This window comes from Dipodomys merriami, unplaced genomic scaffold, assembly GCF_024711535.1.
Source record: "Dipodomys merriami isolate MVZ:Mamm:240054 unplaced genomic scaffold, mDipMer1.0.p SCAF_18, whole genome shotgun sequence".
NCBI lineage: Eukaryota > Metazoa > Chordata > Mammalia > Rodentia > Heteromyidae > Dipodomys > Dipodomys merriami.
The window spans coordinates 1,913,710-1,928,773 of record NW_027203159.1 but is presented as its reverse complement, the minus strand read 5'-3'; the positions used below and the strand labels follow the sequence as shown (position 1 = coordinate 1,928,773).

The 15,064-nt window shown below is 35.1% G+C and overlaps 1 long non-coding RNA gene across 1 annotated transcript in view; it reads right to left on the bottom strand.

Moving 5' to 3' along the window:
• The window catches only part of LOC138829942 (uncharacterized), an 84,379-nt gene extending 80,768 nt beyond the window's left edge, over positions 1-3,611 (bottom strand). Inside the window, exons 1-2 of the long non-coding RNA XR_011372802.1 lie at positions 3,553-3,611; positions 2,347-2,379 (exon numbers count right to left, since the gene is read on the bottom strand). This is a non-coding gene — a long non-coding RNA (uncharacterized lncRNA). The remainder of the gene's footprint in view (positions 1-2,346; positions 2,380-3,552) is intronic.
• Positions 3,612-15,064: the final 11,453 nt, after the last annotated feature.

Sequence of the window (15,064 nt, the reverse complement as noted above, 5' to 3'; positions counted from 1 at the left end):
TACCATATATATATGTTATATATAACATATATATATATAACATATATGTATCTATGCATCTATGTGTGTATGTATGTATGTATGTATGTATCTATCTATCTATCTATCTATCTAAACTGGAAATCTATGAATGATATTACTCCATTTGTTAGGAAATCGAAAGACTCAGAAAAATTATATTAATTGAAGTAATGCCCAAAGAAACATAGGCCCATTGTTTCCATAATTTGGAATAACTAGCATTTGTTTACGACAAGCATAAATCTTCAAAAGCGATGTACATAGGACCATATAAGATGGCATTAATTGAAATGAAATCCACGATCGGTACACAGGTGGATTTTTCTTTCTTGCTATAATTTTTAACATATTTATAATGTACTATGTTATTTTTCCCTTTGGTGTGTTCCTCCCTATGGTATAACTCCTGTTTTCACTGTATTTGATTTCAGTGCCCTACATCATGTACATACATTTTTTCTAAATTAGGGAGTGGAAGGGAAAAAACTAGTGCATCCTTTTGCAGAGGCTAGATTTCTACATTTGTACCCATAGCAACTCTTCTCTATATTCTCATTTGACAGTGGAGATAAGAATGTTTATTACTCCCCTGCATGGGCTGGCAAACTATCGGGTTATTATTTCTTTCATGAGGAAACAGTGACAGGGTAGATAAATTGTATATATATTTATATATACAATTTTGGACTATGTTTACTTAAATATGAGTTTTATGTATATACAATTTATTAATGCATAGATAGGGTGATTGAAAATATATTTGAAAATATCCAAAATGGAGGGTCATCACAGGTGTCTTTTTTACAAATCACAACAGCAGAAACTGTGCTTCCTCTACACCTCTGGAACTTATTGTAGCAGTGTTACACGAAGAAAAAAATAATTTTCTACCCACAATTCTTCAAATATTGCATAATATTTGAAATATTGCAAAATATTATGAAAGTAAGAGCAATTTTGTAATCAATATTATAAATATAGAAAGCAGATACAATGCAACTCCCATTTCATCAGTTTATAAGCATGGCATGAAAGCTAAAATATCCAAGCTGAATTCTAGGCCTTATGATAATACAGTGGGAGTCTTAATACCTTTAAGAATACCATTAACATGTTGGTCATTAGGCAATTGTGAGGAAAACGCAACCATCTCTAATGTTTGTGAAATATGGCACACACATTTTGACATAATTGCCCACAAAAAACATCTTGCTTTTGTTCTGCTTTGAATATAGATCTAGAAATACATCTCTAGAAATACACAAGTTGGTCTTTGTCTTACATTACATGTTGCAGAGATTTCAGAAGAAATACAAAAATCTCTCTATGCCAGTTCGGCCCACAATCTCTCTCACATCTTTCATATTCATTTCACACAATTTATCTTAAAAACCATACTCAACTTTATCCATGATCTAAAGAAATTCTGTAATATCAACATGTTCCCAATGAAAAGCTACCTTTCTACTTTTCACAAGATTGTATGGGAATTTATAGGATCTGAATTTGTGATTTTTACCATAGGGACACTGTAATAACCTCTAAGGATCCACAGAATCCTCTGAAAGAGTAAAATACCTTGTGAAAAATCTATATATTAGGGAAAATGCAAGTCTTCAATGTTATTTCCCTTATGAACTATATCTTAACTCAGGAATCCCTATTTGGAAAATGTAGACTCAAAATGTGACAGAGTATTACTCTGGAATTTAAATTCTGATGAACTCTCAGAATCTATTTTAGTATTATAAAAATATTCATTCTAGTTTAAAAATTAATGAATTGAGTCAATTGGAATAGTTAGTTTGTGTTAGCTTCTAAGAGCATACATCCATTGAGGGCCACTGATTTTATTGCTTTCGTATGTTTCAATCTAGAATTTGCCCATAATTTACATTCTTCTTCACCTTTCAACCTAGCACATCAAGTCAGTTATAATTATAAAAATGTCTAAGGTTTCAGATTCCATCAGGAGAAAACCTATTATCCTATTCTCTCTGGTCGTCTCAATATACTTTCTGTTGGGACTGGGAAGGTGGCTCAGTGGTAAAGCACTTGGCTTGCATGCTGAGGCCCTGGTTTCGATTCCTCAGCAACACATAAGCAGAAGAAAAAGCCGGAAGTGGCTCTGTGGCTCAAGTGATAGAGTACTAGCCTTGAGCTGAAGAGCTGAGGGACAGCGCCCAGCCCTAGAGTTCAGGCCCCAAGACCGAACACACACCCTCCACCAAAAAATACTTTCTGTGATTCCAAAAAAGAAAAAAAAATAGCATGAAGTAGACCATTTAAAATAATATCCTAAAACAAATGCGTAAACATGTTTACCTTTTTCCGTTGTGACATAAATATCAGCAAGTCCTGCAGATAGAAGAATTCTTTGAGAGAAAATATGACTTAATACTTCAAAATCACATCTTAAATGTTCTGATTTCCTCAGCAATATGAAAAACAACCAGGTAGGACATATTTATCTCTAATACTTTTTGTTATTAGACATACATGGATTGAAATATATTGATATCTCTGTTTATTTTACAGATTAGGTTCACTTAAAACAAGCTATAGAATAATATAACTGTGAACTCAAAAATTTGCATATTTTTCAGGCATTTTTTCTTCATCATATCAAACAATTAGAGGATCATGATCATGACAACTTTTAAGCCAATTTGGAAAAAGTTTTCTAAATTATGGATGCTTAAAAAATTCCAAATTCAGCCGGGCACTGGTGGCTCACGCCTGTAATCCTAGCTACTCAGGAGGCTGAGATCTGAGGATCGCGGTTCAAAGCCAGCCCGGGCAGGAGAGACCATGAGACTCCTATCTCCAATAAACCACCAGAAAACCGGAAGTGGCGCTGTAGCACAAGTGGTAGAGCGCTCGCCTTGAGCTGAAGAGCTGAGGGACAGCGCCCAGGCCTGGAGTTCAAGCCCCATGACCGACAAAAAAAAAAAAAAAAAAAAAAAAAAAAATTCCAAATTCCATTTTACAAGTATCTAATACGTATTGAAAATATGCATGCATCTGAAGGAGAATTTGCTATTCTCATAGATATGTCGTGATGATTCCTATTCAGATTATAAGATCAGTGTGGCGTATTATTCAGGTAACTGCTTCTTAGTAAAGATATGAATCACAAAACAAAGGAATCATTGAGACTCGTGAAAGTCAATATTTGAGATTGGTACTGTCGTTCTATAGGCAGTAAATTTTATTAGTACAGTGTCTAGTGGCCAAGAAGCATAGCCAGAAGACATTAAACATACAATGGCTTTGATACACATAAAAGTGACAGGAATAAAAGTAAATTTCAAGATTGCCAGAATGGAAATAGCTTTTTTTGGAAGTCTGAGCGAGTAAATACTTTTTGTTATTTTACCCATGGAACAATCCTGCCTAGTTGGAGAAAATTATTAGAACTACATTTGGGATATCAGGAGTAGAAATTAAGAAATGTCCCAGTCAAATAAAGGAGCCAAAAAGATGATTTACATATAGAAAATGGAGAAGTAGGAAAAGAGGGCAAGAGACCTGTCTCCTTCAGTTAACTGGATTCACCGAACAAGTCAGGATCTCTTCCTGGATTCCCCATAACGGAAAATGTGCCACTAGTAGGTTTTCCACAGCAACAGCTACTTCTGTTTAATGACTTCTCTTGTTGGAGACACCGTTATTGTGATGTAGCCCATAAACCTCACTTCCGTTTTACGAATGGATGGAACTCAGCCACACTTTACCATATGACAAGTAAGTGCTGATTTCTAGCCTGAACCCGGAAGACAAAGTCTCACTTCCTTTTAGTATGCATCGGAGGACTCCAATTCAGTAGAATAGAAATGTGTGAGTATCCAGTAGAAGAATAATGTGAAGGATGACTTACACTTTCATCTGGACTTCAACTACTAATTCTTTGTAAGTTATTCTGCCTAAATATCAGGACACATTGTATGGCTTATATAGGCACAATAAATCAATCTTTAAATATTATCTTTTCTTCTCTTGTTTACTTTGCTTCCTCATAAATATTTTCATTAAGAGATAGATTCACAAAAAGACACTATTAGAACTTAATCACCTTCTGCCTAAAACGTTACTTTGCCTTCATTATAGATATGCTTGATCTTTGTACGGATCTTTTTAATTCACATTTTTATTGATATTCATGTAACATAAGATTGATGTACGCTAATATTTCTCAAAGCAAATAGTCACAAATGTTAAATGAAAACAGCAAGAGAGAGACAAGTTCCCAGATGAATTTTTTCATTTTTATATCATATAGTTTTACATATACAAATATTAATGTTACTATATAGTATAAGATACACATAAAAGATATAGAGAAATATCTGTGAATGTATATCTTGATGTAAATATATATATGCATACTTATGTGCATTATTTAATCACCAATAATATAAACTACATGCAAATATTCTACAATATAACTTACAATTATAGAATTTACAACTCAGGAGTCTATTGACATGTTTATGTAGAAGAGATAAAATTCAATTCGGTTCTAATAAAACATGAAGTAATTATGCAAACTTTTGGAAAGATGGATTGCAGTGTTTCTGATATAACATATGTCACATTTTACTATTATGTAGTTTTCGTATCATTCTTTTTCACGAACACAAAGTAATTTTATTTAAAAATATACCAAAGATTTTTTTGGGTATACACTAAACATTGAGAGTATTGAGACTAAAATATTTATGCTGGAACTCTTCATTAAATAGTGTATATGAACAAACTGCTGTAAATTAAACTTTTTGTTGATACATTCATGGGAACGGGATGTTTGTTTTTATTTTCACATTTGTCCGTTTCTAATAGCTGTTTTATGAATCCCGAAAAGCTGAAGTATTTCAGTATTTCTATCGGTAGAAAACTATAACATGGCAGCTGGGTGCTGGTGCCTCATGCTTGTAGTCCTAGATACTCAGGAAGCCAAGATAAGAGGATCATGGTTCAAAGCCAGCAGGGGCAGAAAAGTCTGTGAGACTCTGATCTCCAATAAACCACTAGAGAACCAGAAGTGGAACTGTGGCTCAAGAGGTAGTGCATGCTCCTTGAGCTGAAGAGTGAAGGGACAGTGCCCAGATGCAGAGTTCAAGCCCCATGATCGACTATATATATCTATATCTATATATGCTTAAACCATATATATGTATATATATTCAAATACATATATACATATATATATGTATTAAGAAAATTGAAACAAACTGATATGGAAGAGAAGAAATAGAAGGCCATGATTTGTCATTAAATGAAGAATCTGGAAACACCTCTAAGTGAAACAAAAACTATGGACACTTGGGTAGGGATAAAAGAAAGGATTTTATGGCAGTGCTTGGTATCTCATGAAGTTAACCAGGTACACCTAGCAGAGCAGGAACACTCTCTGAAGGAGATAGAAAAGATTCCCATTGCACTCTCAAAAGTAATGATCAAGTTTTGTAAATGTCTGTTATGTGTACGTTTATCCTGCTTGGGGTAATACAAACTGTTCAATTAAGAATCATTATCTTAGGACTCTAAGGAAATCTTGTACTTACGTCAATTGAATCAAACTGTAAGACATTATCCAACTTCTTCTTATGCTTAAATGAACAATTTATTTAATCTGTACTAAAATTCAGTACATTTATTTGATTTCCACATGAAGTTCTTGCAGCATACAATCTGATACTCATTGGCATTCCTTCTGTAAGCCAGCAGTTTTTTCTCCTCCTTCCCTTGTTCCAGTAGGCTACTATATACAAGACACTTTTACTAAAAACATGTTCAAGTACAAGTAATAGAGATAAATTCACAAGGGAGGTATGAAGTAATTAAGCACATTATACGGACAGAGTAGACTGATGGGTTTGTTCATAGAATGTGCCTAATAATAGTGACAAATACAAATAGTACACATTGCATATATTTGTAAAATATAACTTGATATTGTAGCATTGCTCTTGAAGAAATAGTAAAAAGCCACTAAATTTGTATTCTAGTGGTTGCATTTATGAACATTTTCAGTTTGTGCTAAGAACATTTGTGCCAAAAGTTCACACAGGCTAACAAACAGAGAAAATGTCTTAATGAACGTTTCCTTTGTGGAATATTGGACCCAGAATGACAGAAAACTACGTGATACTTGCCCGAAACTGGATTCTCACCAATCACAATTTTCTGAGGTAAACATCCATGAAATGATTAGTGTTACAGAAATTATAGTCCCTCTAAAATTGAGGCATGCAAATATTTCTTAATGATTGTACAGGCACTGAGGTTATTATAAATTAGTTTTGTGCCTGGACAAGAGCATAGTACAGAGTTGCAAAATACAGTCATTGATAATTCCTCTACTCATGACTTGTAGGCTCCCATTTTCCTTCAATGAGCCCTTTTGGAAAAATGCAGAAATGTAAAAGCACGGATATGTTTCCTTATTTGTCTTCATCATGATCTGGAAGGGCAGAAATAATTACTTTATATGGTTAGATATTTCCACTACAATATCTCGTGTGATAGATTGCTCCTTTCTAATTTGATTCCTTGAGGCTGCTACAGACTCTATGCAATCCAACATGAATAGAAAATGCTGAGATTACGAGGATTTCATGTAAATCTTCATGTTGAATCAATCTGAAGAATTGTACTTACATTCAAATGTTTCTGCAAAGATTGCACATAGTATTTTATGTCATTCAATATGAAAAACATTGCTGTCTAAATATGCACATCACCAGATACAACCTGGATTCAAAACCACCATATCCGGTGATCATCTGAATTCACATAACTAAGCTATATCTTAACTACATTGTTCCAACTTTTTTTCCAAAGGTTGATCCTCAAAAAATATGCTAAACCACCAGCACAATTTGCAACAGGAATGTTTTTAGTGTATTATTTATTCATGTGCAATACTCTAAAAATAAATTATATTTTCAGAATGAAAGAGATAAACAATACTGATCTATATACATCTCTCTCTCTCACTATATATATATATATATATATATATATATATATATATATATATATATATCACATTTTCTTGATCGATTCACCTACTGAGGAGCATCTGAATTGGTTCCATATCTTAGCTATGGTAAATTATGCTTCGATATCATAGGTGTGCCAGTAGCTTTAGTATAATCATGTCTTTGCTCATTTGGTTACATGCCCAAAAGTGGGATTCCGGAGTCATAGGGAGCTCTATGTGCAGTATTTTTAGGCATCTTCATACTGCTTTCCTTAGTGGTTGCACAAGTTTACTCACACCAACAAAGCAATAGGGTTAGGTTTTGGCCACATCCCCCCCAGAATCTGTTATTATTAGATTTCTTGATTATAGAAATTGTAACTAGGAACAGGTGGAATCTTAATGTTGTCTTGATTTTTATTTCTTTTATAGCTAGAGAAATTGAGCATTTATTCCTGTGTCTATTGGCTATTCTTATTTCTGCTTCGGAGAGGTTTCTCTTTCAGATTTTAGCCCACTTATTTAAATGGGCAGTTATTTCCTTGAGGATCTTTTGTTGGGGTATTAATTTTTTGAATTCTAATTTATTTCATGTATTTATTTGTATATTCGTTGGTCATGGGGTTGAACTCTGGGATTGGGCGCTGTCCCTACTCTCTTCGGCTCAAGGCAAGCACAGTACTGCTTGAGCCACAGGGAAACTGCCAGGCTGGCTTTGAATCGTGATCCTCAAATCACAGCGTCCTGCATAGCTAGCATCATAGGCTAAGTCACTGGCACCTGGCCTCTAAATAAATTTTATATATGAGACCACTATCTGTTTTATAGATAGTGAAGATCTTCTTCTAGTTCTTACTATGTCCTTGCCAAGCAGAAGCTCTTTAGTTACATGACCAAACTTTCTTTGATTTTTTTGTTTCTGTGTTTTTATTAAGAAAATTTCAGCCTGTGCCAAAGAGCCTAAGAGTTTCTTCTACTTGTTATTTTGATTTAAGAATGTCTGCTTTGACTTCAAGGTCTTCAATCCATTTGGAGTTGAGTATATTGCAGGGTGATATAGACATTTTTCTACAGGTATTTAACCAACTTTGCCAGCACCCATTTACAGAAGAGGCTTTCTTCCATTCTATTTTTTCTCTATTACGGAAATTTAGTTGGCTGTAGGTCTGAGAGTTCATTTCTGGTTCTTTAGTTCTATTGCATTGGTCCTCAGGTCAATAGTGCCAACCTATTTTCCTTACTATGGCTTTTTTTTGGTAAAGCTTGTAATTTGGTATTGATATTCCTCCAGCATTGTTGTTTCTTCTAAGGAGTGTTTTTACTGTTTGGGGTTTTTCACTGTTCCATATGAATTTTTGGGTTGATTATTTTCGTTCATTGAAGAATGAAGTCAACTTGGAATATTGGCCAGTATCACCTTTAACTTATAGCTAGCTTTTGAGAATATTGCCATTTTTATATTAACCTTCCCAATCCTGGAGCATTGGAATTTTTTTCACTTCCTTAGTTCTGTTTTAATTTCCTTTTTCAGATTTTTAAAGTTTTTATTGTAGAGGTCCTTTACTTCTTTATTCAACTCCTATTACTTCATTTTTTGTAGGGTTATTATAAAAGAATTTATTTTTCCTGATTTCTGCCACACTCTTCTCATTTTTGGCATATAGAAAAGACATTGATTTTGAGGGTTAATTTTGTATCCTGCTACTTTGCCAAAGTTTCTGATCAGTTCAAGTAATTTGGGAGTAGATTCCATAGGATTCTTTAAATACAAGATCATGTCATCTTCTAAGAAGGAGAGTTCACCTCTTTTTTCACCTGTATGGGTCCCCTTTATATTTGCATCTTTGTATACCTTTTAATAGTAAGTGGAAGAGAAGTGGAGAGAGTGGACACCCTTTCTCATTCCTGACTTTGTCTTTTCCTACTAATTATAATGCTTGAGGTAGGTTTATCATTCATAGGCTTTATTATACTGAGGAATGTTCAATGAATTCCTAGTTTTTTTCCAGAACTTTCATCATAAAGGGTGTTTGATCATGCCAAATGCTTTTTCTGTATCCATTGATATAATCATTTGGTTCTTGTCCTTTCTCTTGTTTATGTGATGTATTAAATTAATTGATTTGGATATATTGAACCAACTTTGCATCCTTGAAATGAATCCTGTTGGTAGTGGTGTACCATTCTTTGATAGTTGTTGAAGTCAATTCACCAAAATTTTGTTGAGGAGTTTGTCATCAATATTCATCAAAGAAATTGTTTTAAATTTCTCTTTCTTTGATGAGTCCATGCCTGGTTTGGGTACTAAACTTTCACTTTCAATTTCAATTTCACTGAACAGTTGGAGTATTCATGTGAGTTCTGTTTTGAAGGCCTTGTAGAATTCAGCTGTAAATTCATCTGGTCACATGCTTTCCTTGGGTGGGAGGACTCTTATTGCTGTTTCTGTTTCAAAGCTTGTTATGGGCCAATTACATTTTTTTAAGTCATCTTGTGTAGTTTGGGCAAGTCGATATTTGCTAGAAATTCATTAATTTCTTACAGATTCTCAAATTTATTAGTATAAAGTTATGAGAATTTTTTCCTTCTAATGTTCTGGATCACAGTTTTTTTTCCATTTTCTTCTCTGAATTTGTTAATATGGGTGTATTCTCTTCTATTTCTGATAAGATTTGCTAAGAGTCTGTGAATTTTGTTTATTTTGTTCAAAGTACCAACTCTTTGTTTTGTTGATTCTTTCTAGGGTATGTTTGGACTCGAATTCATTTAATTCTGATTTAATTTTAATCTTTCCATGTAGTGGATTGGGTTTAGCTTGTTGATCTTTTTCAAAAAGCTTCAGATGCTCATTAAATTGATGGTTTAAGATTTCTGATTTGTTGATGTAGGAACTCTCAGCCGTAAACTTTCTTCTGACTACTACTTTTGCTGTGTCCCAGAGGACTTTGTGATTTTCATGCTCATTTTTGTTAAATATCCTGAATATTTGAATTTCCTTTGTAATCTCTTCCATGACCCACTGGTAGTTCAACAGTGTGTTGTTCAGTCTCTAGGATTTTCTTTTGAGGCATTTGGTGTTGATTTCTAATTTTGTTGCCTTGTGGTCTAAGAGAATGCAGGACATAAATGTTTCTGAATTTGGACAAATTTGCTTTGTGACCTAAAATGTGGGCTATTCTTGAGCATATTCCGTGTGCTGCTGAGAAGAAAGTGTATTCTGATTCTGCTTGGTGAAATATCTGATAGATGTTTATTAAGTCTTGTTGATCTATGCAGTTGTTTAGATACAAGTTTTCATGTTCAATTTTTGCTGGAATGATGTATCTAGTGGATATTGTGATATGCTATATACCCCAACAATTAATGTCTTTGTATCATGATTGATTTTAGGGAACATACGATTTCTTTGATAAATTTGGGTGCTCCATTATTTGGCAAATAGTAAGAATTGTAACATCCTCCTGAAGGCTAGAACCATTAATTAGTATGCAGTGAACTTTATCTCTTCTCACTCATTTTAATTTGAAATCTATTTTATCTGCTATTGGGATTGCAACTAAAGCCTGTTTATGGAGGTCAGAGTTTGCTTTCTGGATTTTATTCCAGCCTTTTACTTTCAAAAATGTTATTTCTGAGGGAAGAGAATGTCTCTGAAGGCAGCAGACAGAAGCAGTTTGCTTTTTCTTCTATCTAGACAATCTATTTTGCTTACTTAGAGAGTTCAGTCCACTAATGTTGAGAGTTAGGACTGAGAGGTTTTGGGGAGTTCCTGCCATGTTATCCACTGTCTTGGGAGCTGTGCCAACTGGGTTCTTCTTCTTAGATTCTCTGTTTCATAGTTATTTTTTTGCCTTTATCATGTGCTTGTTTGTTTTCTAGGTGTAGGATATGTTAAGTATCTTTTCTAGGGTTGGATTGTTGGAGATATGTTGTTTTAATGTTTCTTTGGTGTGGAATATAGTTTATTTAGCCTCTTTTTTGAAGAAGACTTTAGCTGGATATGGTATTCATGCTTGATAGTTGTTTGTTGTAGGTTATTGCATATATTAACTCTGTAGGTTATTGCATATAATTAACTCTGGTTAGAAATCTGAAGTTATTCTTATTGGTTTCCCTTTACAGCTGATCGATCTTTTCTCTGTAATAGCTTTTGGATCCTTTCCTGTGTCACATTGGATCCTGTGCAGATTACAATATGATAGTGGGATGTCCTGTTCTGTTCGTCTATTTTAGGTTCTAAATGATTCTTGTATCAGAATGGCCCTATTTTTTTTTTTTTTTTGCAAATTTGGAAGTTCACTGATAGGCTCCTCAAATAAATTTCCTAGACCTTTAACTTCTGAGGCCTTGTGAATGTGACTACCAAATATGAAATAAATCTATCATTTTCTTCAATTTGTCTTGAATATTTGTTTGTTCTTTTAAATGTACAGACTGTTTTCAGTCCCAGAACTTTTATCTTCTGCATGGGCTGACCGACTCTCAAGGCTTTCTTCTTTGTTTTATTTTTTTTCCTTTCCTTCTAAGTGTTCAGATTTGATCACTTCAAAATCTTTGCTGGAGCTTTCTTTTATATTTGGTATTTTAGAGTTCATTGTCCAATCCATTAGTTCAGTCCTTATAGTTCCGTTGGACACCCTTTCCTTCTGTTGGACTTCATTTAGCATTCCCTTTGTGCCCTCTATGGATTCCTCCAGCCTTCTGTTTGTAGATTCCACGTGTCTCTATTAATATTTGCTTATTTTCATCCTGCTCTTGCAATTCCTTTATTTATCTTTGATTATCCTCCTTATGCACACAAAAATCTTTTATTAGTATTTAGTTAGCTTCATCATGTTGACATAACTCCGTTGGAAGCTTTCATTCTTTCATTCAGCATACCAGTATAGCAGTTGTGTTTGTAGAGCTTTTTGGGAACTCAGATATGGATTACTCATTAACTGCTCTGTTGCTGTTTATCATTAGGTGAGTTGAGATTCCTGGACTTGACATTTTCTTGTGTTCCTCTGACTCGTTCTTCACCTTTGGGTAAAAAAGGAAAATCAACTCTGTGCAAGTACACTATTTTAAGGAAAGTATCATCCATAGTCCTGTAGTTGCACAGATTTTTTGATATAGTCAAAATAAGTACAGATACAATCTAGTTCAACAGATACAATGTAGTTCAACAACAAACAACTATGGTTCAAGGATCTAAGAAAGTTTCAGAAGGAGTCAGCAGACCATTGATTTATAAGTTTAGGGAGAATTGTGGTTAGAATATAAGATTAGATTAATGTGGGGAGAGAAAATGAGTGAGGGATTTAGAGAGCTGAAAGTATATAAGGAACGGAGGAAAGAAAGAAAAAAAGGAAACATTAAAATACAAAATTTAAAGAAGAAACATAAAAATAATATAATTATAAAGAAATAACAGAAAATGTAAAGTATTTGAATCACAGAGTTTGTTAATTGAGTAACTGAAGGATAAGACCTAATAATAGAAGGTGCCTATATACCTGGGGGTGAATAGCAATTAATCTAGGGGGAAAAACACACACACACAAAGACCAAAAGAGAAAAGTATAAAGTAATTTTAAAAACACACACCTAAAATAAACATGATGAAAAGATAAAAAAGAAAAACTTGTTAAAACATTTTAAAAAATTAGATAGATAAGAGTTCTTCTTGGGGCTGGGAAGGTGGCTCAGTATTAGAGTGCTTGCCTTGCATGGATGAGGCCCTGGGTTCAATTCCTCAGCACCACATAAGCAGAAAAAAAAAGCCAAACGTGGCGCTGTAGCTCATGTGTTAGAGCACTAGCCTTGAGGTGAAGAGCTAAGGGACAGCGCTCAGGCCCAGAGTTCAGGCACAGGACCGGGTCCCCTTTCCCACCCAAAATGAGAATTCTTCAAATTTCTTAGTGTGGGGGTACATATGTCTCCCTTTTATCTATAACCAGTCTCTTGGTGGAGGTTCTGATTTCCTGTGCTGTTTAAATATCCTGTGGCTTGATTGGTTTCTTAAATCAGTTAAAGCAGGCACAAAGGCTCTGTGACTTCCCAGGGACTTTATGACCCGCATTTGAATGTAGTTTTGGGGGTGAGGGAAAATCGCTTTGATCATCACAAAAGAGGGAGATACCTGTTTTCTCTATCTTGGAGTTGTTGTAGTGTGGTTGGGTTGTGGGTATGGGTGAGAATTTTCAGCAATCAGTAGCTTTCCATGAGATTCTAGCTCCTGAGACATCACTCAGACCAGTTTGGAGCGATTCTCAGGATTTATGTTTAGTGAGTTTCAATTGTTTTTATTTTACCTCTACTGCCACTGGGTGTTGCCTATGCTGAAGTACAGAGTATCAGCCTCTGGCTTTTTTTTTTACCCAGTAAAGAAAGTCACTCCTCTGTATGGTGAGCATCCTCTGCCTGGAATGGAAAACTTTCCCTTGGGGGAAACTGAGCCATGTAGTTCAAGGTACTTTGATCTGTTAAATGGCTCCTATTGTCTTTTTCCAAAGGCTGAGTTACGTGCTAGCTGATCTGGCCAGGTCTTTGTTAGTATCAAAGATGGATACTGGACATAGTTAGCTTCATCATGCTCACATAATTCCTATAATCTTCTTTGGGATGATTCCCCACTAGTGGGGGAAGGGCTAACGTCCCACCATTGCTCTGTGAGAATGCCGTGGGGTACCCACATCTTTCCCTTGGTTTCCTGACTCTGCTCAATGATTTCCTGTCTGTGGTGAGCAGGATGAAGATTTCTACTGCTTATTGGTTCTTGCTGGCTGTGAGTAGGGTCCACTCCCAGACCACTTCTGGTCCCTTTTTCCTGGGCTCTCTCTGTTGATATGTTGGCTGTGGCAGCAGCTGCCAACATTGCCATACACACTGGCAAGTGCTTAAGTCTGGATATGAGCACTTGAATATTTCATCTATGGCCAAACTCTCTGTACTATGATTGCATGTTTGATTTGATTTTCTAGACATGGTCTTTTCACTAGAACCCGAAAACCAGTTTCTATGTGAGATCTTGTTTAGCCCTCAGTTGATCCTCCACCATCTTCCTCCAGAACTCTAATTTCATGATTTTTTTTTTGTCGGTTGTGGGGCTTGAACTCTGGGCCTGGGCGCTGTCCCTCAGCTCTTCACCTCAAGGCTAGCACTCTACCACTTGAGCTACAGCGCCACTTCCAGTTTTCTGGTTGTTTATTGGAGATAGGAGTCTCAAGGACTCTCCTGACCGGGCTGGCTTTGAACCGCGATCCTCAGATCTCAGCCTCCTGAGTAGCTAGGATTACAGGCGTGAGCCACCAGCGCCTGGCTTTCATGAATTTTTTTTGTACTCATTTCTTTTTATCATTTGTGGGTCTTGAGCTATGGGCTTGGGCATTGTCCTTGAGGTCTTCAGCTCAAGGCCAATGCTCTACCACCTGAGCCACAGCACCACTTCCAATTTTCTACTTCTTTATTGAAGATAACAGTCTCATGGGGTTTTCCTGCCTGGGCTGGTTTTGAACCGTGATTCTCAGATCTCAGCCTCCTGAGTAGTTAGTATTACAGTCGTGAGTGACCAGCGCCCAGCATTTTGTCCTCACTTTTCAAACTAGAATGTATTTGAGAAGAATTTTTTTCTGGTGCTATTAAGTTATTGTAGATATCAACAAACATGAGGTAAACAATAAATTTTATTTGTTTAATTGCTCTTACTGCATATAAAATGACCACCTGCCCAAATACAACCGTCATGCAATTTTCTTGAAGATTGTAAGATCATTCATTTTGATATATTGTCTTGTATTTTTATACAATTTCTTTCTTTTATGTTGGATCAATAATATTGAAGACATTAAATTTCATTCAAATATGTTTGGTTCAAAACCAATTGAATAAAAGGACACAAACATGGTTTAACTGATTGTAGGTTCAGATAATGATTTCTACTATGTAAAAACAGGCATGAATTTGAATTAAAACACCTTAATAGTTCAAATACTTGTTTCAAATATTCTTTGCTATGCTTAATTTCAACCATTACGTTGACATTTTCACTACTATAATAATGAAAGGATGAAG